Below are 25,561 nucleotides of genomic sequence, written 5' to 3'. Positions count from 1 at the left end.
AACTTCCTTTAGCATTTCTTTTAGTGCAGGTCAGCTGGTGACAATTCTGTCATACTTCTTTTACTTGCTATATCTTTATTGTGCCTTCATTTTGAAAAAAAAACACCTTTTTTCTGAATATAATATGTTGTTTGACAGCTATTTTTTTCAGAACTTTACATGTGAACTTTCATCGTCTTTTGGCCTTCGTTGCTTCTTTTGAAAATTAGTCATGGTGGGGGCGGGGATGATAAATGAAGCACAGGGTATTTTTAGGGCAGTGAAAACACTCTGTATGATACTGTAATGATGGATACATGTCATTGTCCACCTGTCCTAACTTAGAGAATATACTACACCAAGAGTGTCTCCAGTATAAGCCACAGACTCTGGGTGATAATGATGTGTCAATGCAAATTCATCAACCTGAGATAACTGGGGGAGCGGTGCATGTGGGGAGGGCATATTTGAGAAACCCCTGTACTTTCTCTATGCTGCTATGAACTTAATGCTGCTTTAAAACATCTAAAAATTTTGCACAATGAAAAAGTTAGTCATAATTCTTGCATTTTGTATATAGTGTGTAATTTCTCTCTGTCTGCTTTCCAGATTTTTTTATCTTTGTTTTTTTTTTTACTAATTTTCCTATGATGTGTTTCAGCCAAGTTTCTTTTGTTTTTATCCAGCTAGGAATCAACAAATTTGTTGAATCTATATGATTGTGTTTTCACTAAGCCGAAAGTATTAGAGAAACTAATGATTAAGTGGTTTTTAGAGCATTTAAAGGTGTTTATGGGGAAAAGTTTTAGAACTAAATCTGTGAACAGAATAATGTAGTACTAAGATATTATTGCAAGTAGAGATATTGGGAAAAACAATATAATGTATCTGATGAAAACTATAATTTACAAAGTAAAATATATTAATATAGAAAAGGGGTAGCCAATGACTTTTAAAAATAAAAGTGTTTTCCTTGAAATGAATTATGAGTTTCTTCTTAGTGTAGCTATTATATACATGCATTCCATTCAACAGGTCATGAGATGGTTTAGATTCTCGCTCTGACTTCCTCCTTCTCTTTTTTATTTTGGTCTATCCTCTTCTTTCTTCTTCCTCTTTCTCACCTTTCTTTTCTTCACCTGTCAGCCATCCAGAACATGGCCCTTCTATTATATCATATTATATCATAGCTGTTAATTTGGAAAGTACAATAAAAATGCAGGTTTTAATACTGAACATTTAAATGAAGCTTGGGAATGAAAACTAGCATACATTAACTCCAAACTGAGCTTCATAAAACATATAATTTATTGAAGTAATCTTCTGCATATTAAAAGGCTCAAAGAATAAAAAAATAAAATTGATTATAAATCAGAGATATTGTTCATTAAAATGTACTGTAACAAATAAGAGATACAAATATTGACATTAATGAGAAAAATGTTTCTATACTTAGAAAAATTATTCATGTTAAACCAAGTTGTTTTAAAATGTGAGTTCAAGAAAATCAGATGTCATTCTCAATTTTCTTTTCTCTAGTCTGTCTAATTGACCACAGGTTAATTCATGTTTCTGAAACCTGACAGTCAGGAGACATTTGTGAACAAAGAACATTTGTAGTAAAGATGACATCAATCTGACTTTTGGTATATGCTGTACCCTTACATAATGTATTGTAGTTTCTCAGTGCAATGTTTTGGATGTGGTAGTCTAATTTATAGCAGAAGAAGAAAGCCTGATCAGTACCTGTGTTTTCATTTTGAATTTAATCAAACATTCTTGTATAAGAGGGACCTATACCTTGTTGTAAAACAACCAAGCATTCTTCCTTGGTCTATAATTAATATTAGGCAACTTTTTTTTTGTTTTGGATCATCTTTCCTTTCCTCTCACATCCCTAACCACCAATGTACTTATCCTCACAGCATCTCTAAGTCTGCTGGTCCTCCACCTGCTGCTCGAAGGTCCATTCCTCACCCTGTCCCTTCTCTGTTTATGTGTTTCTCAGGCTCCCCTGTCAATTAACTTTCCATTGGGTACAGCTAATTGATGAGGGATTACAGGGCGAGGGAGGGGAGAAGACAGGGCATTTCTTCACTCCTCCATAGTCTTAGGTAGCCTGTCTGGTAGCAGCTATGCCTGTGAGACTTCAGCTCCTACCAGACAGACCTGAGGTAGTTTCAGCTTTCATTAGGTAGTGCTGGTCCCAGGCCTCAGATGGCACTGCTTCTTCGTTTTGTCTCCAGACTCAGCAGTGGCTTCCTGCTATCGCTAATTTCAGGCTTATCTGCTGCCTCAGTTTGGCTTCTCGGCTCTCCACCTATGTAACCACGTTTCTGCAGTAAATTCCCATGGTTGTAAATGCTTGAAGAACTTTTGTTTTCCTGGGTGAACACTAATAGCTGGAATCACAAACTGCCTTACAGTATCTAGTATCATGATCATGATTCTCAATAGTGGGCCACTGACCAATACAAAAATTCAAGGTTTTCCTTTAGTTCTTGCAGAAAATGAAATGAGACTCCATAGACTAATTTTTATGTATAATAAGAGCTACTTACTAGTAATCTAGTTGTTGGATTATTAAAGGTTGCAGTCATTTAATATACATATAGAAAAATGCTTTTCATAACATTGGTGAAAAGTATTTCTAAATATTGTAAATATCAATTTATAGTGATTTTCCTACATTGATTTATCCATATAATTTTTTTTAAAGATTCTATTTATTTGTCTTTAGAGAGGAAGGAAAGGAGAGAAGGAGAGAAATATCAATGTATGGTTGCTTCTTGTGAGTCCCCTGCTGGGAACTGCCCTGCAACACAGGCATGTGGCCTGACTGGGAATCGAACCGCGATCGTGTGGTTCACAGGCCCGCACTCAGTCCACAGCTACACCAGCCAGGCCCATATAATTATTTATAACATGGGATAATATCTCCCTGGTTAGCCTGTAAACTTCAAGTCTGACCATGTAGTAAGTTTAAATTTAAAGAGTGGGATTAAAAAATGTGAAAGCTTTGGGAAAATAGGGGTTCCTGGACCCTAATCCAGATTTATGAGAGACTCATTGGAGAAGGGTGGGGGGCAGGAATCTGTGCTCTGAACAACCTTCCCTGGTGAGTCTTCAGAAGCTAGCTTCTCCTTTTCACTATGGGTGTTTGGGAAGATAGCATGTAAGTAGAAGGTTGAGCATAAATACCATTTCCCAAAGTCCCAGTTGACTCTTTGCTTATTGCTCTTTACTTCTGAGAAGTTTACAGGGACTGGAAATAAACATTGGACCTGATATTTGAAACATCCAAATCCACTTCAGACATTTATGGTGCAATCATTTCCTTGAAACTATTATCTTCTGAGGTTGACTACAAAAACACTTAGTCATTCTGAGGTGTGACTATTTCTGTCTGAAGGACAGGAAAGGGGGAAATTTTTACTCACATCAATTAATAAAGAAGTTCTGGAAAGATCTTATATTTCCAGAAAATAAGCCAACCTAGTAACACCACTAGTATTATTTTTACTTGTTTTGAATTATTTGCAACCCAGATTTAGTCTGGGTGAGAAATAAGGGTCCCAGGACAGTATTTTCTGAACACAAATCCACCTTCAGAGTTCCTGTAAGCTCTTCCTTGGGGTTTTCCATATATGCTCACTGTGGGAGAGATTGTTAGCTGTCTTTCAGTGGCCACTCTCCCCATTTGCACTGGTGTTAGGACTTTTAGATAGGCACACGGCTGTCAGAACAGGTCTACACTTCCCAGTCTTGCTTTCAGCTGGGTGCAGCCATGTGATTTAGCTCTGGCCAGAAGGTTAAGTAGTATCTGGGGCCATAAGCAGAGAAGGCTTATGCTTCCAACCCACTTTCTCCTTTCCTCTTTTCTAGGGGCTGGAATGCAAATGTGGTGGTAAGTTGGGTGGGCTGGTGGGATGGGGGGGATGGTGGTGATGAGGACGAGAGTGAAAAACATCTGGAGAGGAGGGGTCAGAGAGTTGGAGGCTTCCACGGAGCATAGCCACTGTATCAGCTAGGATTTTGCAAGAAAGAGCAATAAACATCTATCATGTATGAGACACTGGGTCAGTATTGCACACCACCACACTCACGCACACACAGGAATGGAGTTATTTTAGTTACCATTTACCATCTGCTCCAGCAGTTTCTAGACAATGGAGAGTGCCAGGACCTTCGAGACAGTTTGTTTGGCCTTGGATGTTGGAGGGACCTATAGATTGTTATGAAAGCAATTCCCGCCAAGGCCAAAAAAAACCCAGAATCTGCTTGCCCAAATCTCACCAGAGGCTTCTTCTTTATGACATATAGGGCTTTCTGGGTCACTGCTTTAACCACTGGGACTATCAGCTACCTCTTAAGGCCAGCTGTGTCACAGTCCCAGGGTGAACATAGTTTAAGCTTATTTCTAGTCAGTCAGTTAGCAAGTAATCATTGAGCAGCTATTCTTTCTGGATTTCTGCCAGATTCTACTGATAGAAAGACAGGAAAGAGAGGACTGTGTCTTTGAGGATATTATTTAGGGGATTGAGTATGGAAGTATAAAGTTGGATGACATATTAGAGCTCTTCTAGTTCAATTTCCCAATTTGTAAATGTAGAGAAATTAAGGCTCGGAGAAGATGTGGCCTGCCACATCACATATCCTGTTCATGTCATGTTGTCTCCCAGTGCCGTCTTCTTTTTATCGTAATGTATCAGTCATTTGGAACAGGGCTTCTCACACTCTGCTGTGCCTACAAAGCACTGGGATCGGCTAACACACAGATTCTGATTCAGTCGGTTGGGGGCGGGGCCTGGCATTCCGCCTTTCTAAGCAGCACCCAGGAGATGCCAATGCTGCTATGCTTTGCACCTGACTTTGAGTAGCAAAGGTTCAGAAAAAGTAAAGGAAAAGTGCTAAGTAAATGCAAAAAAGTAATTTTGGAAGAGTTCCTAGTGGGTTGGCGGTTAGAGAGGCATGGAGGAGGATCCACGTATATGACCAGAGTATGGGGACACCTTTGAGTCCAGGACAGTAGGATAGAGATGGCTGCCTGCCACCTTGCTAGTTGCTTCCTCTGCACAGTACGATCAGTGAACTTCAGGCACCACCCTCCTCTGTTGGGAGAAATCTCCATCCTGGAATCACTACGTAACTAAGAAGATTGGACTTGAACCACACAACAGAGAATCTGGAAGGAAAGGGTGAGGGGTGGGTCCTGTGAGAACCCAAACAGCCGAAAAACTTGAGGAGAAATTGCATTGTCCTAGTTAATTGGAATGTATTTCCACTATTGATTTCCAAGCCTACTGGAAAGGTTTATAAATGTTTGGACTCCAGAAATTAGCTAGTGCACAAGGAGGGTGTGGCCATTGTTAGTTTGCTGTGGTTGTCATAACAAAATACCACAGACTTGGGGCTGAAACAAGAGACATTTATTTTCTCACAGTTCTTGAGCCTGGAAGTCCAAAGTCAAGTGCCAGCAGGGTCAATTTCTGGTGACAGCTCTTTTGCATCTTGTAGACAGGCACCTTCTATCCATGCCTCACACAGTAGAGAGGGGGCAAGTAAGCTCTGGTGTCTCTTTTTTATAAGAACATTAATCCTATCGTATCAGGTCCCCATGCTTATGACCTCATCTAACCTTGATTACTTCCTTACTCCAAATACAGACATATTAGGCATTAGAGCTTCACATACAAATTTTGGGAGAACGTAACTCAAGTCACAGCAACTCTCTTAGAAGACAATCTGCCCCTGACCAGCTTTCCTTCTAGAGATCAATGGAAATATAAATTGTGAGAAGATGAATATGAAGTAATACTGTTAGGAAAGGTGATTTTTTTCGAAACTCAGTGTGTGTTTGAGATTGATATCTTCTTCACAATGCCTTCTTTATCCTTAAAGAACTTCCCACTTTTCTTAGCTTATCTATGGAGACACTCAACCTCCAGATGCTGCTTGTGGAGGCCTTAGGACCTTTGCTTCCCTTGCTTCAGAGTCTGAAACAAATTACCCTGTGCTTTGGGTCAGGCCAGGTGACCTGAGAATATGTTGCCCTCAGGTTTCCTTTGAGACAACCAGGGGAATGGAAGGTTGTGGGGGAGGGGCTCTTGTCCTGGGCTCTCTGGGCAACAGAGGGTGAAGGACTGTGCAGTTGCAGGACCCGGTGTCCATGCAGCTGGTGTCACATCCCTTGTTCCTTCAGAGTGGTGGAGTTGGCTGTGCCACAGGATAAAGAAGCAATCCTCTCATTGGAAAGGGATCCAACCCAGGGGACCTTTTACAACCTGAAGGAGAGTATGCCAGATGTTTAGTTAATGCATGAATAACAGATTGCAGTATTGCATCTAAAAATCATCTAAATTTTAATGAAATAATTGATTCATAATACAACTTTCATGACATTTAACTAGTAATGTTGAAACACATAACATATAACCATTGTCCCCATCATGGGACTTGCCTATGCAGGTTTGAAACGTTGACAGGCATGAGGATGGTAGGAAAGAATATTGCAGGTCAGGGCAGCAGCAACAGACAGAAAGCTCTAACACTCCCTACCTCAAGTTTTATTTGCCCGTCTGCTTTTTTTCTTGCAACAGAATTCTGATTCATCATTGCCTCTAAAATCTCAGAAGCTCCCCTCCCCATCAGTAACGAGCTCATGGCAGGAGTTTTGATTACCAATAGCTGCAAATTATTGTGCCAGGAATGGCCATAGACGTTTTACATATATTAGATCAGTACTACTGACAGTCTGTGAGACACTGATAATTACTCCTGTTTTACAGAGAGGAAAACTGAGGCTCAGAGAGAGTAAGTCACTGGCTGATGTCACAGCTGGTAAGTCACACTGGCATCTGTCTGCATCTGAGCCTCTGATCTTAGCCATTGTGCTATGTCGCTGGTGCTGCTGCTGATGGAGTGGATGGGCTTGCGTATCAAGTTGCTGGCATGCTGAACCAGAGGGGGCCAGCAGCCCCCACACAGCCAATCAGAGAGACGAGTCTGTGTCGGCTAATTCACTACAGGGTCCCCTGCAGGAGAGCTGTGGCAGCACTGGTTTTAGTAGCAAAAACTAAACCAGCCAGTGGTGGCTGGTCCACTTGTGCTTCTTCAGACAGTGTGTCTTAAATCTGGCTGAGAAGTAGAGCCACTGAGGGAGCTTTTCAAAAGATTTTGTTGCATGGTCTACAGGGAGCATGTCTGGTTTAATGCGTTTCACTGGGACTCAAACATCAGTTCCATTTATGAATTCTGATACCAAAGTTCAGTCAAGGCTGAGAACCCTGTTCCAGGTTCTTCTGAGTCTCAGAACTTTTTAAAAAAGATTTTATTTATTTACTTGTAGAGAGAGGACAAGGTGGGGAGGGATCAAGCTGGCTGCCCAGGATTGCAGGCCGGCACTCAGTCCACTGAGCCACACAAGCCAGGGTGAGTCTTAGAATTTTAATTGATGAAAGTACCAACGTATCTTATATAAAACCACTTTAATTACGTAAATTAAGTAATTAAAGTTGCAAACTCTTAAAGAGTCTTACAAACTCTTACAGCTAAAGAGTCCCAGAGAATACAATAGTTGTTAAAGATATCAAGGAACTCTGAAATTATATATCTGGCCCAACATGCAAGGGACAAGTCCCGGCACTCAAATACACAGCAACTTCGGAGGGAGAAGTGGAGAAAAGTCTCTCCAGGATTCCTGGGCTTTTCATCTCAGCCTAGCCTAGAATTTCCACTGGCAGTGACCCTGCCATCTGCCCGGTTTGAGATCTTGCAAGCCTTGAAGTCACTGCCACCTAGTGTTACTGCTTTTCTTTCTTCTCCCTTTCCTTCTTCACCTCCTTCTCTGTCCTTCCATCTTTCCTTCCCTCTGTCCCGTTCTCCGTCCTTCCTTTTTCTTCTGAAATGAACTACTGCTTTACCAATGATGGGAAATTCACTTTGGCATCCACAGAGGGACAGCGTAAGCTCATGTTCTCAGATCCATTGTCAGGGCTCCTCCGGTCCGAGTTTTGGAAGTGAGATCCTAGGTGTCTAAACTGCTACCGTTCTCTCATTTTATAGGGGTCCCTCCCAGTTTGCAATAGGGTGGCCTATGAGAAATTCCTATGAGGAGTTTGTTTTATGCCATCCATTAATTTTTCCAGAAGGAAAATGGTGCTTAGCACATATTTCTAGAACCTGCCTGGTTTTATTTAGTGTTGGGTTCTCCTTTATCTGTTGTTAACCCAACCAGAACAATCTTACAGAGAGACATTTAAAATGAATGGCATTCTGGACAATGACTAATTTGTGGCTAAAGAGTGGTAAAGAAGCTGACTCAATTTTCTAGGGGTTTTGACTTAATCTTCTCCTTTCTTCATTCCCCACATGAGGTCTGCCAGCTAGTCCTTTCAACCCCATTTACAAAATATGCCCCTAACCAATGTCTTCTCTTGGTTCCCATTATTGCCCCTTTGGTCCAATCCACTATCATCTTTTTTCTGGTATAGACAAATAGTCACTTACCTATTATTTTTGCATCTACTCATGCATCTCAGCAGACTTATCTTTACATACTCACCAGAAATGCCATTAGAAGTAGGAGATCAGCGATGTTATTTCCCTATGAAAACCCACTAATTGTCTTTCTTAATTGTGACCAGGGGGACTCTGTGTGATCTGCCCCTCTCTTCTGCTCAGACCTCACCTCCTTCCAAGCGGCCATCCTGGCCTCCTTGCCTTTGCTCCTGCTGTCTTCTCTGCCTAGAACACTCTTCCCCCAAATCACACACATAGATGTCAGTTTGATGGTGCTTTAGGGTAGGTCTCGATCACCCAAATTTATCTCTTTCATGTTAGCTTCTTTTATTTTTTCCAAGCACTTATAATTAGTTGGAATAATTTTGCATATTTATTCACTTACTTTATTTTTTGGCTTGTCGTACTCCAGCAGCATCTACACTCCATGAAACCAAGAGCCTTGTGTCTTCCTCACCTAGAATTCTAGGTGAGTAATCTAGTGTCTAGATTAATGCATGTAAAAGGTAATCAATAAACATATGTAGCCTAAATAAAGTCTATGACTGAATGAATTTAAGATCATGTCTCCTAGGTATTACTGTGTACTCTAGACTGTGATCAAGGAAAGTAAATACACTGTTGGGCCGGGTTCTTCTCATGAGGGGGTGCATTAAGGCAAAGGAAAACATACATAGTAATAGATTTAAAAATTTATGAAACCTACATTTTCAGACAATATCACCAAATATGATTCTCAGAGTTTCTTTCCAGGAATTTTACCTATGCCCAGTTTATTCCCAAATTGTGCTGGGCCTTTCCAGGAGGCATCTCACATGCGTTCTGTGGCCAACAGAACTGTCTATTTGTGGCCAAATGGAGTTCTTGTGGCCAACATTTTCCCTTTTTTCTCTGTCTGCTGTGGGAACCTTCCTTTAGAAGTCCCTTAAGTCAGTGGTTTATTTAATTTTGTATTTGTACAAATCTAACCTAGTGCCTGGTACACTGCAGGTGTCCAATAAATGTCTGCTGAACAAGTGAGTGAGCAGATGAATGATTTCCAATGACAGATGTTTCCATTATGCCCTGACCACCCCACAGCTTTTTTAGTCAGAGGTTTTGAAGCTTTATTTTCCCACACTGGAACCCTGGCTTGCATGGTCTGTCTCACTCCCCAGTTTTTTCTCCTGGTTTATTTGCATGCAAATGTGGACTGCCCCCTCTGCCTGCCACTACCTTGCAGCTCACGCCTTGCCATGAGTCCTGTCTGCCCAGCTGCTGGCCTCCGCCCCTCCTACCAGTCTGGATGAATGTTTCTTCTTTAATTTCTTGGTTGTCAGATTTCCATAGAGTTCAATTTTTTGTCAGTTCTGGTTGTTTTTGTTTTTATATTTGTTGTTGTCCTTCTTTTGGTTGTGTGAGGAAGCACAGCATATCTACCTATGCTTCCATCTTGGCTGAAAGTCCTGAATATTGATTTTTATTATAGTCCACCCACCACCCAGATTCAAAGTTGAGAAGGAACAGAGGCTGGGCCAGACACGACTTCCTGTTGGTCTCCAATCCCCACTGCAGTTCTCCCGTTCTTGTTCACTATCTTTGATCAAACATGTTACATCAGTGTCTCTTCCCTTAGGATAAATTCTTTTTCAGGGTTTTTTTCTGCCTTTTTTCTCTTGTGTTAATGAACTTCTGGTAACTTCCTGAATCTTCTAGTTTCGACTGAATGGTAAGGTAAAGGCTCCAGTCTAAACACACTATCACTTCTATAATTTTGGCAGACCCAATGTCTGGTGAGGGCCAGCTTCCTGGCTTGCAGATGGCCACCTTCTCATTGTACCCCCACAGAGCAGAGAGCAGAGAGAGAGAAAGCAAGCCTTCTCATCTCTTTTCTAACAAGGGCACTAATGCCATTGGAGAGGGCTCCACCTTTGTGATCTAATTACCTCCACTGGGCCACCTTCTAATAGCATCCCCTTGGGGGTTAGGTTTCAACATGAATTTTGATGGGACACAAATATTCAGTCCAAAGAAGATACAGCAGAGACTCTGAGACTTTCCAAGACCTTTATGACACAGGTAAAGAACCCAAGTCCCACAGAGATAAAGTTAATAAATAAGCCAAAGCAAAAGCATAGAGTGGTACAAAATAACGTTGTTTTCGAGAAAGTGAAAGCAATTCAATGGTGCTGAATGGGAATCTGTAGGGGTTGGCCTAAAAAAGGGGAATAATGACAAAGACAGAATATTTAAAAGCAGCAAGAGAAAAACAGTTAGTTTCCTACAAAAAAAACTCCCATTAAATTGTCAGCTGATTTCTCAAAAGAAACTTTGCTGACTAGAAAGGATTGGCAAGAAATATTGAAAGTCATGAAAAGCAGGGGCCCACAACCAAGATTACTCTATTCAGCTACTATTTAGAATGGAAGAAGAGATCAAGAGCTTCCCAGACAAGAAAAAAACTAAAGGAGTTCATTATCATCAAACTAGTACTATATGAAATGTTAAAAAGTTTTCTTTAAGAAAAAGAAGATAAAAATATGAACAATAAAATGACAATAAATATATATATCTATCAATAATTGAATCTGAAAAACCAATGAACAAGCAGAACAGAAACAGAATCATACATACAGAGGTTTTGATGGTTGCCAGATGGGAGGGGTGTTGGAGGCTAGGTGAAAAAGGTGAAGGGATTAAGTACAAATTGGTAGTTGTGGAATAGTCATGGGGATAGTACAGCACAGGGAATTCAGTAGCCAGAGAATATATGTGTAGGACCTATGGGCATGAACAATGGTGTTGGGGATTGCCTAAGGGAGGGGGGTCTGGGTGGAGGGAGGTAAAGGGGGAAAAATGAGGACTACTGTAATTGCATAAACAATAAAATATAATTTAAATTTAAAAATAATAATAAAAATGAAATAAATACATTAAAAAGTTCTAAAAAGTGAAAAGGGGAGTAATGAGAAAAAGAGAGAAAAGGGACCAGTGAATGGGAAGCGAGAGGTAAAGCAGAGTTGAGATTATGCAGAACCTTGTATGACATATAGAATTTAGACTTTAATTTTTCATTCCTGACATTTGACCCTTTGTGTACTAAGAGTTCAACAAATATGAAGAGTCTAAGATTTTACCCTATACACCAGCTAACAAAGTAGTCTGCTACAATTGCACTGATGTTGGTAGAGGGCATGGAACCCCTAACTCAGCAATAGCTGTGCACTAGTGGTAACCAAGTGTGAGCATTTGAGGTGCCAGTTCCCCAAATCCTATCCCCAAATGTCAACTTAAAGAGGGCCAGGTGGTACTTGGAGATGAAGAGGGTTGCATTAGAAAAGAGGAGGCCTGAGTTTAGGGAACTGAATCTTTTGTAATGGCTAAGAGGTGCATCTCTCTTTGCTTAGAGGGAGGAAAATATCACTGTTTTCCTAGCCTGTTTGCTATAATAAGATACTGGAAAAGATAGCTTATGAGAAAGGATAGTCAATTCCTTGCTTCCAAAACATGCAGAAACATGAGAGATTCATGGAAAATTGTCTCCAAACAACGTGTTAAGTGAAAAGATCTTAGAAGATCTATGGCTAATATATCAAATTCTGGTCATCATACTTCCTGACAGGCTGTAAGAAACTGAATCAGAAATATGGGAAGTTGACTGAATCACCCTATGATGTCTTATGGCAATACACACCCAGGTGTTAGCTCAGAGCTACAGGGTGGGTGCTCAACGAATGATAAGCAAATAGAGAGTTAAGATAATTCTATATTTTAAGTGAGAGGGACAATTTATTTAGGGAGAGAAAGGTGATGGGGTATGAACAAAATGTGCTGCATTTTATTCTTTTTGGAAATTTATTTATTTATTTATTTATTGAGAGAAGGGCAGGGAGATAAAGAGGGAGAGAAACATGGATGTCAGGGAGAAACATCAGTTGGTTGCCTTCTATATGCGCCCCAACAGGGGACCACACTCTCCACCCGGGAATGTGCCTTGACTGAGAACCAAACCAGTGACATTTTGCTTCACAGAATAACCCCCAACCAACTTAGCCACACTAGTCAGGGCTGCATTTTATTCTTAATAGATTTATATATTTTTAATTTTTTCCAAAAAAGTATTGTTGATTTTTATAAATACCAGCTAGGTAAACAAATACCATTTTTTAAAAATATATTGAACAATATATTTAAATAAATGAAAGAGTCACACATCTATGACAGCTTTATCATTTAGAATTTGTTTTAGGTAGAGGCCTGAAAGAAATAGTGTATTAAGTAGCTCTGAACTTGAACAAGCCACCCAACATTATAACATTTTAAAAAATAACATAGAACTTTTTATGTGCCTTCATTTTTACTTTTGTTAAATTCATATCTGGGACTAAGTAATTTAAAAACATCTCTTCCTGTATCATTTCTTAAAAATTCTAGGTCTCATGAAGATGAATTTGTATATGTATTAGGCATCATGTTTAGGTTATAAGAATTAACATTGAACTTTTAGTGTTGGAAGTTTGTTAGTTTTTCTTAAGTAGTTTTAAACAAGTATGGTCTGCAGTCCTGCAGTAGGTTAAATATAGTTCAAACACAATGCAGAGTAATTATGTATTGATTCATGGTTCTCTATGTCTCTTTAACACATAAGACTTTTACTTTAAGCTAATGATCAGCTTTAAAAAAGAGCTTGGATATGAATTTTAGGTTTTGACCTATTTCTTTGCACCTTTTTATGCATTCACTAAAAATGAAGAGGGGGGATTAACAATCTCAACCACCTATCAGATACATGAGAGGAGACGTGTTGGTGTAACTGAGAGTTAGGCATTAGCAAAAGGGGAGACAAGCGGTGGTGGGCTCTGCAGGCTTCCAAGCTCTCACCCGGTGCTGCGTCTTCTCGTTTCTTCTTTGTCGCCATAGAGGATCTGGCAAGTAGCTTTCTGAGAGGAGCTAAGAAAAGAGATAAAAATTCCTTGAATGGATTGTGGGTGAAAAAGGAGGGAAATGAGGGTGATTCCACATATACTGGTGAGGACAAGATATTTCTAAATGGGTATGCGTGCTTGTGCCTTAATGGATCCGACAGAGATCCATTACTCACCTTGGCAATCCTACTCTGAAAGTTCAACTGGCTATAGTTTTCATCCATTTCCACTAATTCAGCAGAAAACATTTCTCCTCAGCTCTCCTTGAGTCATTTTGCTAGTTCAGTAGTCACCATCCCCATGTCCCTAGATGTAGTGGCTTATGAGCATTAACCGTATTCTCATGCAAGTGAAAAGTGAAATCTTTTCTGATTGACTGTATTAATAATAATTCTGGGAAAAAGTGGTAGTTTATTCATGATATCAGTGTGAGCATAGTATTAATGATTACTATAGCTAACATTTATGAATAATCACTATGTTAATGGCATTGACCTAAGCATATATTGAATGCAAAATCCTCATATTAATCCTCCAAGGATGGACTACTATTCTCCCTATATTATAACGAAACCAAATGCTTAAGTGGTTAAGTAATATTGTGAAACAGGAAATGATGAGTCTATACTGGTAATGATTCTGTAGGCAAAAGCCTAATTCCTGTTCCATCACAGGAGAAGCTTCTATATGTTGCAAAAATGGGACAGGTTTATAGTTGATCCAATGAGAGGCAATTTATGTAAAGGTACCTGTAGGTTTCATTACATGTCATTGGAATCCTACAGGCTATCTGGGAACACCATCTGATTGCTAAAATGGCACAAATATTCCTATTTTATATCACTGTCTCCAGGTGAAAAGGAAACAATGCCATCCACTCAGTTTATTAGTTGAACTGTCGCTAGCAAGGAGAGTCCCACATGACACAGTGGTTAAAGTTTGGTCTCCAGAGCCAGAATGTGTAGGAGTGAATCCCAATTCTACCATGACCTAACTGTGTGACCTGGGGTATATTCTTATCTTTAGTGACTCAGTTTTTATCATCTATAAAATAGGGATGATAACAGGATTTATATCCCTACTCTTTTTTCTCCTATCCTTTAAAGTGTATAGTTCAGTGGTTTTTAGTATATTCACACAGGTGTAAAATTTCACCATTAAGTAATTCAGAATAGCATCATCACCCCCAAAAGAAACTCCATGATCAATAGCAATCATTCCATATCCCCCCTTCTTCCCCAGATCCTGGCAACACTGGTATAATTTCTGTATCTATAGATTTGCCTATTCTGGAGATTTCATATAGAATCATACAATATGTGACCCTTTGTGTCAGGCTTTATTCACTTAGCATAATGTTTTTAAGTCTTATCCATGTTGTAGTGTGAATCATATTCCACTGTGTGGGCAAACAACATTTTATTTATGCATTCATCAGTTGATGGACATTTGGGTTGTTTTCACTATCTGGCTATTATTGATAATTCTGCCATGAACATTGTCTACAAATTTTTATGTGGACATATGTTTTCAATTCTCTTGGATATGTCTAGGTATGAAACTATGGACTCATCTCTATGGTTAACTTCTTGAGAAACTTCAAGAGTGTTTTCCAAAGCAGACACACCATTTTATATTCCTACCAGTAACATAACAAGAGATCCAGCTTCTCCCATCTTCGTCAATACATGTTATTTTCTGTCTTTTTGATTATAACTATGTATCTTAGTTAACGTGAAGTGGCATATTAATGTGGTCCTGATTTGTATTTTCCTAATGACCAATTATGAGAGCATATTTTCATGTACTTATTGAACATGCATATATCTTCTTTTGAGAAATGTCTATTCAGATCCTTTGCTCATTTTTAATGAGTTATGTCTTTTTATTATTGATTTGTAAAAGCTCTTTATATATTCTGAATACTGGATCCTTATCAAACTATGATTTGAAATCTGCTCTCTTTCTGTGGTCTGTCTTTATACTTACTTGATACTTTTCTTTGAAGCACAATAGTTTTTTTTACTTTGATTAAGCCAAATTTATTTATTTATCTTTTGTTGCTTGTGCTTTCAGTGTCATATCTAGGAAACCATCACTTAATCCAAGGTCATGAAGATTTCTCTGTTTTCTGTAAAAGTTTTATAGCATTAGAGCTTATATTTAGATCTTTGTCTCACTTTGGTTTCGTTCATGGTACGCTTATGCATCCAATTTCATTCTTTTGCATGTGCATAACCAGCTGCCCCAGCACAATTTGTTGATGAGACAAATTTTTTTGCATGTTCTTTCACTATTGAAATGTCTTGGCACCCTTGTTGAAAATCAACTGGCCATAAATTCAATGGCTTGTTTCTAGACTCTTGATTCTGTTTCATTGGATCTACATACTTATCTTTAATGCAGTGCCACACTGTCATGATTGCTGTAGCCACACAGTAAGTTTTAACATAGGTAGCTATGAATTTTACAAACTTATTATTTTTCAAAATTGTTTTTTGCTATTCTGGGTCTTTTTTATTAATTCCTGTGAAAAAAATGGCAGCTGGGATTTTTTTCATAGAGATTGCATTGAATCTGTAGATCAATTTAGGAGGTATTACTATTTTTATAGTATTAACTCTTCCAATCTATAAATAGAGGATGTCTTTGTATTTATTTAGGTATCCTGCCATTTCTTTAGTCATCATTTTGTAGTTTTGAGTGTACAAGTCTTTTTTGGATGATAATGATGATGTTATTATAATGAATATAATTTGAAAATGTAGAATATAAGAAATGGAAGAAATATCCTATTTCACAATTAGATATTTAAAATCATAACTAAAAACATAATGTTCTAAGATTTCACTCAGGGAAAGTGTATTTTTAAAAGTCTACCTGTAACAGCAGGGATCTTGCCGGGCAGAAAGGAGGGAGCCCCCAGGTGGTGCACAAGAGCCCAGGCCCCTGAGAAGAGAGTGGTCAAGAAGTGCCAAAGGTGGCAGGATTAAAATCGCAAGTGACACCATGTGACACACTTCCATACCACCCCCGCCACCCCTCCACCACACACACACCGGAAGGATAGACAAGCTATTATAGCGGGTGATCCAGTCCAGTGTGCCAGGCATACATTGCCACAGCAACCACGCAGTGCAGCAAGATACCACCGAAGGAAGCTGGCAGAGACACAGTGCCCCTTCGGGCAGCTAGACAACCCCCCTACCTGCTTCTGGGTCATGGTAGCAAGAGGAGGGGTAGAAACCCTGTGTGGGCTGACACGCGTGATGGACGTTGGCTTGGATTGGCTGGCAAGTTGGGCACGCCCACAGTGCGCAGGATTTTGGGACAGAAGTTTTAAACAGGAGGCGCCTGGAAAATCGTGCTCCTTCCTTCACCTTGGGTTCTGAGTGTTCTTGGCCGGTGGGCACTGGAAGCTGCATGTCCAGGTGTCAAGCCTCACACCCCTCTCCACTTGAGAAGCGGCGGTGGCACTGGTAACAGGTGTGGTGCTGTGTACAGATATATGGGTGAGCCAATGGACAGAGGGAGGGGCGCAGGTGTTGGGCCAGCAGGCAGCTGCCAGAGGAAAGGGCAGAGTACAGTGAATGGGGCACAGGAGTGCACAAATTCCAAAAGACTCCTGGAGCCAGATTGTGACTGGGAACCAGGTAAGCCACCTGAGTAATCATGCTAAACCCACTGCATATCCCAAAAGATGGTATTTTTAAATGGGAGAAGGAATTCTAGGTGTAGCCTTAAATTGATCTGTCAAAGTCTAGAGGGTCATTTGTCTTTGAGTATTTTGAAGGGAATGGGCTTTGAGGCAGAAGCCATTTTCTTCCAAAATTGTATAGCCTTTAAATAAAAGATTCCTTTCCTTTTTCACTAAAACCTCTGCCTCCAGAATTCGTGGGCAGTGGGCAGCAGAATCCCACCTGATTGTTTTATGGTAGCATATCTTCATTAAAACTTACGATATATTGGTTGCTTCTAAGTTTCAGCAATTGTAACTGAAGCTGCTGGAACCATCCATGTAGAAGTTTTTGCATGGATATAAGTTTTCAAGTCCTTTGAATACATACCAAGGAGCATGATTGCTGATTTATATGGTAAGAGTATTTTCAGCTGTATAAGAATCTACCAAACTGCCTTGCAAAGTGGCAACACCAGTTTGCATTTCCACCAGCAATCACAGTTCCCATTCAGCTTTGACAAGACTTTTTGATTTTGGCCATTCTAATAGTTTATAGTGGTATCTCGACGTTGTTTTAATTTATAATTTCCTAAGGACATATAATATTCAACAACATTTCATCTGCTTACTTGCCTTTTGAATATCTTGTTTGAGGAGATGTATATTCAGATCTTTGGCCCATTGTTTAATCAGGTTGTTTGTTTTCTTATTGTTCAGTTTTAATGGTTCTTGGTATACAAGTATATTGGGTCACAGTCCTTTATCAGATGTGTATTTTGAATTATTTTTTCTCCCAGTCTATGGCCTATCTTCTCATTCTCTTGACATTATATTTTACAGAGCAGAAGGTTTCAATTTTGATAAAGTCCATGTTGTCAGTACTTCCTTTCATTGATCACGACTCTTTTGTTGTATCTAAAACCCCCTCACCCTATTGATGGTTATCTAGGTTTTTCCCTATGTTACCTTCTAAGGGTTTCACAGTTTGGTATTTTAATTTAGATGTATGATCAGTTGAGATCAATTTTGAGTTAATTTTCATGGAGGGTATAATGTCTGTGTCTAAAAAAATTTTTTTTCTGCATGTAGATGTCCAGTTGTTCCACCACCATTTGTTGAAAAGGCTCTCTGTGCTCCAATGTATTGGATTTATTCCTTTGTCAAAAATCAATTCACTACATTTTTGTGAGTCTGTTTCTGAGCTCTCTGTTCTTTTCCATGTACGTACCTGCCTGGCCTTTTTCGATACCACACCATCTGTGGCTTTGTAGTACTCATCGAAGGCTGGTGGAGTCACTCTGCCAGCTTTGCTACTGTTCTTCAGTATGTGTTGGCTGTTCTAATGTACGAGTCTTGCATTTCTTTTGTTAAATTTATTTTTAAGAATTTTGTTACTTTTTATGCTATTATAAATGAAATTATTTTCTTAATTTCATTTGTAGATTGTTCATGGTTAGTGTATTGAAATACAGTTGATTTTGCATATTGATCTTGTATTCTGCAGTCTTGCTGAACTTGCTTATAAGTTCCAATAGGTTTATTTTGTGGATTTTTTTGAGATTTTCTATACTCCATTTTCTAAGATCATGCCTCCTGCAAATATAAACAGTGTTACATTTTCCGTCCTATCTCGATGCCCCTTACTTCATTTTCTTGTTTAATTGCCCTCTGTAGAACTCCAGTACAACATTCGATAGAACTGGTGAGACCAGGCATCCAGGTTTTGTTCCGGGTTTTGTACAGGAAAGCATCCAGTCTTTCACCAACAAGTAAGATATTATCTGTTTGTAGTTGCCCTTTATTAAGTTGAGGGAGTTCCTTTCTATTCCTAGTTAGTTTAGTGTTTTACTCAGAAAGAGTGTTGAAGTTTTGCATTTATCATGACGACCACGTTCTTTTTATCCTCTATTCTGTTAATCTGGTGTATTACCATAGGCTGCTGGTTTTTAAGACTCTGCAGAGCTAGGGAGAGGGGGATGGGAATAGGGGAAGTGAAAATGGCATAAAATTTACTGTTTGTGATTTGGGTGTTGGTTGTGTATGGGATTACATTTGTCAAACCTTATGAAATGGTACCTTTAAGACCAATATATCTCATTGTATACATTGTATTATTTTCTTCAAATAATAAAAATAGCTTTCACTGTACCTCTTTGAAATATTTGTCACTTGTAAAAACTCAGATGCTGAAATGCCTTTAGAATTTTACAGTATGTTTGTGTTAGATCCATAATAGAAATGGGGTCTTTGGTTCTGTTTCCCAAATTATATTATGGAACTTGTTTTCTATGAAATTGAAAGTAGTTCTGTGCAACCACCTACTGAATCAACTCTCTCTCCTTATTATTTGAAGTGATTACCTAACTACCTGATGAATAAGAGTATTGGCAGTTTGAGAGGAGAAAATTCAGTATGGTTATAAACATATTTAGGTTACAGATTGATAATAGTTAATCGTAATAACCCTGAAGAACATTTGGCAAATCAACTTATTACAGCTATACTTATACATCATACATCATTTTCATATTTATTTGTTAAGAGATGGTTTCTTATTTTCATTTTGTATATGTTTTGTGTTTATTTTAATTATAATATGCCTATATTGCCATGTTTCCCTTTCAGTCTTGCTTACTGCTTTAGAGGACCATTAAAAACATTATTATTTTACTCTTACCATCAAGTTGATAAATCCTTCTTAAGTAGCAAGTGATCATGTTTAGAATAAAAATATAAATAGGGACACAGTGTCTCTGAGTAGACAGTTAAAGAGAGTTTAGTTAAATTAGCAAGTAAGGATGCAGCTAATATTTCCATTTTTGCAATGCTCAAGGCATATTCCTTAATCATTATTTTTGTAGGTGATATAAATATCATGAATCCATAATATCTTATTTAGAATTCTAAACTGCTTTTGTAACAAAAAAATTTTTGAAAAGGGAGATAAACTTCAATTTAATTTAAATATTTTAGACAATTCAAAATATATTGTATCCAGTTGATACTATCATCATAATCAGACTAACAGCTTAATCAACCAAACAGCTTGTGGAAAATTATAGCCTTGGTACTTGTAAATATTTTGTTAAAAAGGAAAAAGATGTTGGCATAATTTAAAACCATGTTTAAGTACGAAGTTATTTTATTCCTAGTCTTCCAGGTAAATAGAAAAATTCATTAGTGACATTTTGAGATCTTGACTCTAAAGAGAAAAGACAGACTGAGAAAGTCAGCGGTAATAATTTCTGGTAAGTGAGCTAACACGCACACACTCCCCACAAGTATCCACTCGTTCTTCTAAGTAACATGATCCTGACTCACATCCAGTGATTTGCCTGCGGCCAAGAAGGGGTCTGTTCTGAGCTGGGTAGGTGCGTCTCTCCCTTGAGATACTCAGTTTGACACCGAGAGCAGGTAAGCTTGCTGTCTGTCTTGGGGCTGAAACTATAAGATAGAAAACTCAAGAGATGTTGTTAGCTATGTTTCCTGTTATGTGTTTCTGCAGAATGAGAGAGAAAAACAAACCAGATATTCAGATATGAGCCGAGAACTAGTCAGAGAAAGAGGTCTGACCTTATTCATGTTCCTGGTTGTACTGTATCCTGAGGTCTAGTTGCATTTCCGTTTTCAGGTTCTGACACATGAATGTTGTCATTCTCACAATATTCTTTTGCCCTTAAGTAAGTCTGAAGGTTTATTTTTATAAGACAAATGTTTTTGCAAAAATATTAGTGTGTATTTGGATATATGTTAGTACATGCAAAAATACTTGCTCCAACTGGGAAGAGCTGGAAACACATGGAATGTCAGCTTATTTACTGGGCATTAAATTTGAATGCAAATATGAAGTTACCCGGTTTTTAAAAAGCCCAATAAACAGTAAAATGCATTAAAGGCACTTCTCAGAGCTTGGTTTTGAAAAAAAGACAATAGACATACAGAGGTAGTTAAAATAGCTCTCAGATGGTTTAGGGATTGTCTACCGTGTGGCATTTTCAAATAAAACCCCAAAGTAGATGCTTGACATTTGGGAGGGAAAATTCACAAGAGGTGTTTCTAGAAACTCTTCAAATGCTCCACTCCCAAAACACTGCTCTAACATGCAGTCTTCTCAGCTTCTTCGTCAGTATGATAGGATTGCTCATATTTACTCCTTGGATATACTGTGTGGGCAGAATGCGACTCTAGTAAACTGGATGCTGATTGGCCACAGAGGCCAGGACCTCTGGAGTCCCAAGGGTTTCCTGCCCTCAAATCAAAAAAGAACAATCAAAATTTGTAAATTTCTGCAAAAGAACAATAAAAATTTCTTCCATGTATGGCTTACAAAGAGCTGAAGCATGACTGTTAACTCCATGACTTAACCCTGTGAATTTAGAACTTAGATAGGCTTGCCATGTTTCTGTATGTGGGGCGCTAGCACACTGGTGCTGGGTCATGGCTCTGAGTGGACCGCTTCCGTGTGTGGGGCTTAATGCACACAGGTCACATGAGCCTGGCCCAGATTTCTCTCTGAGAATAGGGTGTTGGCTACGTTGGGAGGGGCATTAGTGCTATCGGGGTGCCAGTGAACCCCTTAGAAAACTTCCATGTAATTTGCTGAATGGAATTGTTGTGGTCATAGGCATGTGTGGGAAATCTGCTTCACGATGGGCTTTCTACTTACACACCTCCTGTGACATTTTTATTCATCAGTATGTAACTGGTATCCCTTCTACTTTTATATTTTGGGAGTCAGAGAAGACTTCATCTTCTAGAATTCACTTTCGTAATTGTAGTCTTAAGTCCCCTCTGTGTATTGAATGTGTGACCTTCTAAACTATCCCATAGATTTACTGAGAGATGTGCATAACCTTGAAAGCTGTATAGTGTGATTTTGTGTAATATTTTGTGTATACCCTTTAAAATTATTCAGTGCAATTTTGTGTAGATTTTGCTACCAATATTCCACTGTTTGTTTCCTTCTTAAAGTTCTGAGGTAAAGGGTATTGCCAAAGAGTTTGAGTTGTGAAATATTCTATACTTACAGCAAAACTGGGTTTCTATTTCAGTGCCTAAGTACTTCCGCTGCAGCGCAGGATCCCATTTCCACTAGGGGAAAAGTCAGCCTCGGTCAGAGGATCGTAGCTCCCCCTCCTGGCCTTCTGTGATGTTTAAGTCTTGCCTTTTCCTGGTTCTCTCCTTTCCTGCATTAGACTTAGCCCCTTATAATCGTCAGGGAAAACTCTCCAGATATTCTGAGTGATTATCATCTCATCCCAGTCAAGAAATGGCATGTGAAGTGCACTCTTCCAGGTGCGTTGTCTTTCAGAAATTTCTGTGACAAAAGAAGTGTTCTGTGTTTGTGCTGTCCAGTAGAGTAACCAGGAACTAGTGAGCACTTTACATGTGGGTAATGCAACCGAGGAACGGAATCCTTAGTTTTATTTAATTGTAATTAGTTTAACTGTAATTAGCCATATGTGGCTAGTGACTACTATGTTAGACAGTACGGTTCAGGTGCTAATAACTTCTCTCTATAAATGTCTCTGCTCTGCTGGAGTGTTGCTCCTTTAATCAAACCTACCAGGTTCCCTGACCAAGAGCAGGGAGGATAGTTGCACCACACTGCGCACAAGTACCCTTTACGCTCCTGGCTCTGTTACTCCACAGCACTTGCTTCTTTAGATTCCAAGCCATGGCGGGGTGGCACCTATAGTAGTAATCTGGAGAAAGCTGCTGACACTGGTTTGGGAGACGCACTTAGTCACAGTAAGATACAGAGCAAAGGAAAAGCAGAGTGTGGGAAGGAGGGCATTTTGACTTTACTATAGTCTCACCAAATTTTGTAGTGGGAATGAGAGCTATCTCGTGGGAGTTTCAGCAGTTCAAAGGTGACTGGAGACGGGAAGATCCTTGAGTAACCCTGCTAACACCATCTGTAGCTGCCCCCCAAAACACTTTGAAGAAACATACAATTTAAGAAAAAAACAGTGGCTATGTCTTCTGCCTCTACTCCCAGCTAGATCTTTACCCATTGGATCTCTTTTTTTCTTTTTTTAAAACTATTTTATTCATTTATCTTTAGAAGGGAAGGGAAGGAGCGAGGAAGAGAAACATCGATATATGGTTGCTTCTTGTGCATCCCCTGCTGGGAACTGGCCTGCAACCCAGGAATGTGCCCTGACTGGGAATCGAACTGTGATTGTCTGGTTCACAGGCCCGCGCTCAATCCACTGAGCTACACCAGCCAGGGCTTGATCTCTTAATATAAAAGTGCTAGAGCTTCCTTCAGTAAACCTGATCTGTGTAAACTAGATTTGTAAAGCAGCTAATGTTGAGGAGTCATGGTTTGCTTTAGAAAAATGACTCTTTAAAGGTTTTTTTAAAAATAAAAAGTCCTTATAAAGTATTTAATGGTGCAATAAATAGCATGACTTTTCACAGACACGATAACATAGAAAGTAAGCCTACACCTGTATTTTATAAATCAGTGGCTAATATTCTAAACCCAAAGCCCATCAAGGCCCAGTATTCCTCCAGGTTCCTTCAGAGAGGTACTTATAACTTGGTAACAGCATTACATAATATTGAAAATTGTTTTTGAGACAGTTTGCACTGAAGGCATGAGACAAAAAAGGTTTATTGCGTTATGTTGTATTGATTTAATCTTACTCTATCACACACTGAAATTGTTGCTGGTGAAGACATAGATACCTTTTACTGAGAGTTTCAAGGCAGCTGAGGAATACTTGTGAACAAATCAAGTTTCTAAATTCAGACCTTTCCTTCACTCAGATGGAGAAGTTGTGGAATAATTTACAGATGAATGAGAGGAGAGACAGGAGATGGAAGGAAATGTGCAGCTCTTCCCATTGTCATTACTGGCCTCAGACACAAGAGGGAAGCAGAAATTAACTCAAGATTCCTCCCTGTTTGTTATCCAATTACCCACAAATAGGTGATCTTTGTATAGCAAAATGGACAAGCATTGAAATAAACCAGCTTAATGTCCCCATTATGAAAGAGTTTAGTATTGCTTTAATATTGAAAAGACAACACCCAATACCCGTTGAAGCTACTAGGGGAAGTCATAGAAAGCAGTGCACACAGCATTGAAGAGATTTAGATCACCAGTCAAGTCAGGTGTGGCTCAAGTTCATACTGAGTGAGCTTAGACATATCCCTTAGACTCTGAAACCCAGCTTTTTTTCCCCATTGGTAAAACTGGAATAACCACATCAGCCCATATCCCAAAATTGTTGAAAAATACATGAGACAATGTATTTCTAATCATATATATTCCCACCTACAGCCATGTCCCTAGTACATGGTAGCTGCTATAATTTCTTTTTAAAACTTCTTGGCACAAGCGTTGTGCCATTTGTCACTCTTCTGATAATTCAATAAGAGCACTTCTCTAGAAAGAATTCTTGGGTGCTGTGTGCAGGGTCTGGTGATTTTGTGTGTGTGTGTGGGGGGGGTGGTTTTTGAGGGCTCTCTCACTTCATGAAGCCACTGCCATTTTCCCCTTTGTCTCCCTCTCTCCTCAACTTCTGGTAAACCGGGAGAAATCTCCTTTCAGTCTGGGCTGTGGTTGTTCATGAGAAATCTGGGGAGGGGAGTCCGGGGCACGTGTCAGTTCAAAATAGAAGCTGTGGTTCACATCCCAACGAGGGAGCTGGGAAAATCTGGAGCTGGTCACTTACAGTTACGTTGTGTTAAAGGAGGAGAATTGAACTATATATAGTTTAACTGAGTTGCAAATACAATTTACAGTTAAACAAAATGACCCATCCATAAATATTTCCATATAAATTATAAATGTGTAGAACTTATGCTAACATAAAATTCAGTCAGGCCTGTTAAAATTATGTATGATGATTCCTTCTTTTAAGAAAGTTCTCTATTTACTATATAGTAAACACTTTGCATTTAATCAAAAGTACAGACAAACCTCCAGAGGGAATGTTTAGCATATTAAGAACAGAAATTATTTAAGGGTCCATTAGAGCACGATTCAAACAAAGGGTGATAACTATGAGTAATGGCTTTTCTAATCGTCAGAAGAGATTCCAGAGAGGCTCCTGTGGTTGGCAAGAGACCACAGCACGTGCCTGCAAAGAAGCACAGGCGACTTTATATAATCACCGTACGTTACACAGAATTTCTTTAAAACTCTACCAGGTTTCCTCACCCTCCCCAAGAATGAGTGAGCTTTTATTTATTCTCATTTCTCACATTTAGTCATAAGTCATATATATGTTATTTTTCTCCCTTCAGACTGCTCTGGCATTTTTCAGTTCTACCCAGACCCAGCTTCCCCCGGCTCCTAATTTCCATCACTGCCCACTGCAGCAGCCGCCTCGCTAAGGCATCACGTTGCAGGCTCTTGGCTTTTACAATTTTCATCAATATTTTGTTAAATCGAGCTCCTAAACCCATTTTCATTATTCGTTGTGTTTAAAATCTTTATAACCTATTTCCTATTTTTAGTGTC

The sequence above is a fragment of the Sturnira hondurensis genome, unplaced genomic scaffold (assembly GCF_014824575.4).
Source record: "Sturnira hondurensis isolate 20B ecotype Veracruz unplaced genomic scaffold, ASM1482457v3 Scaffold0016284, whole genome shotgun sequence".
NCBI lineage: Eukaryota > Metazoa > Chordata > Mammalia > Chiroptera > Phyllostomidae > Sturnira > Sturnira hondurensis.
The sequence above is the reverse complement of the archived record's forward strand: the minus strand, read 5'-3'. Positions refer to the sequence as shown.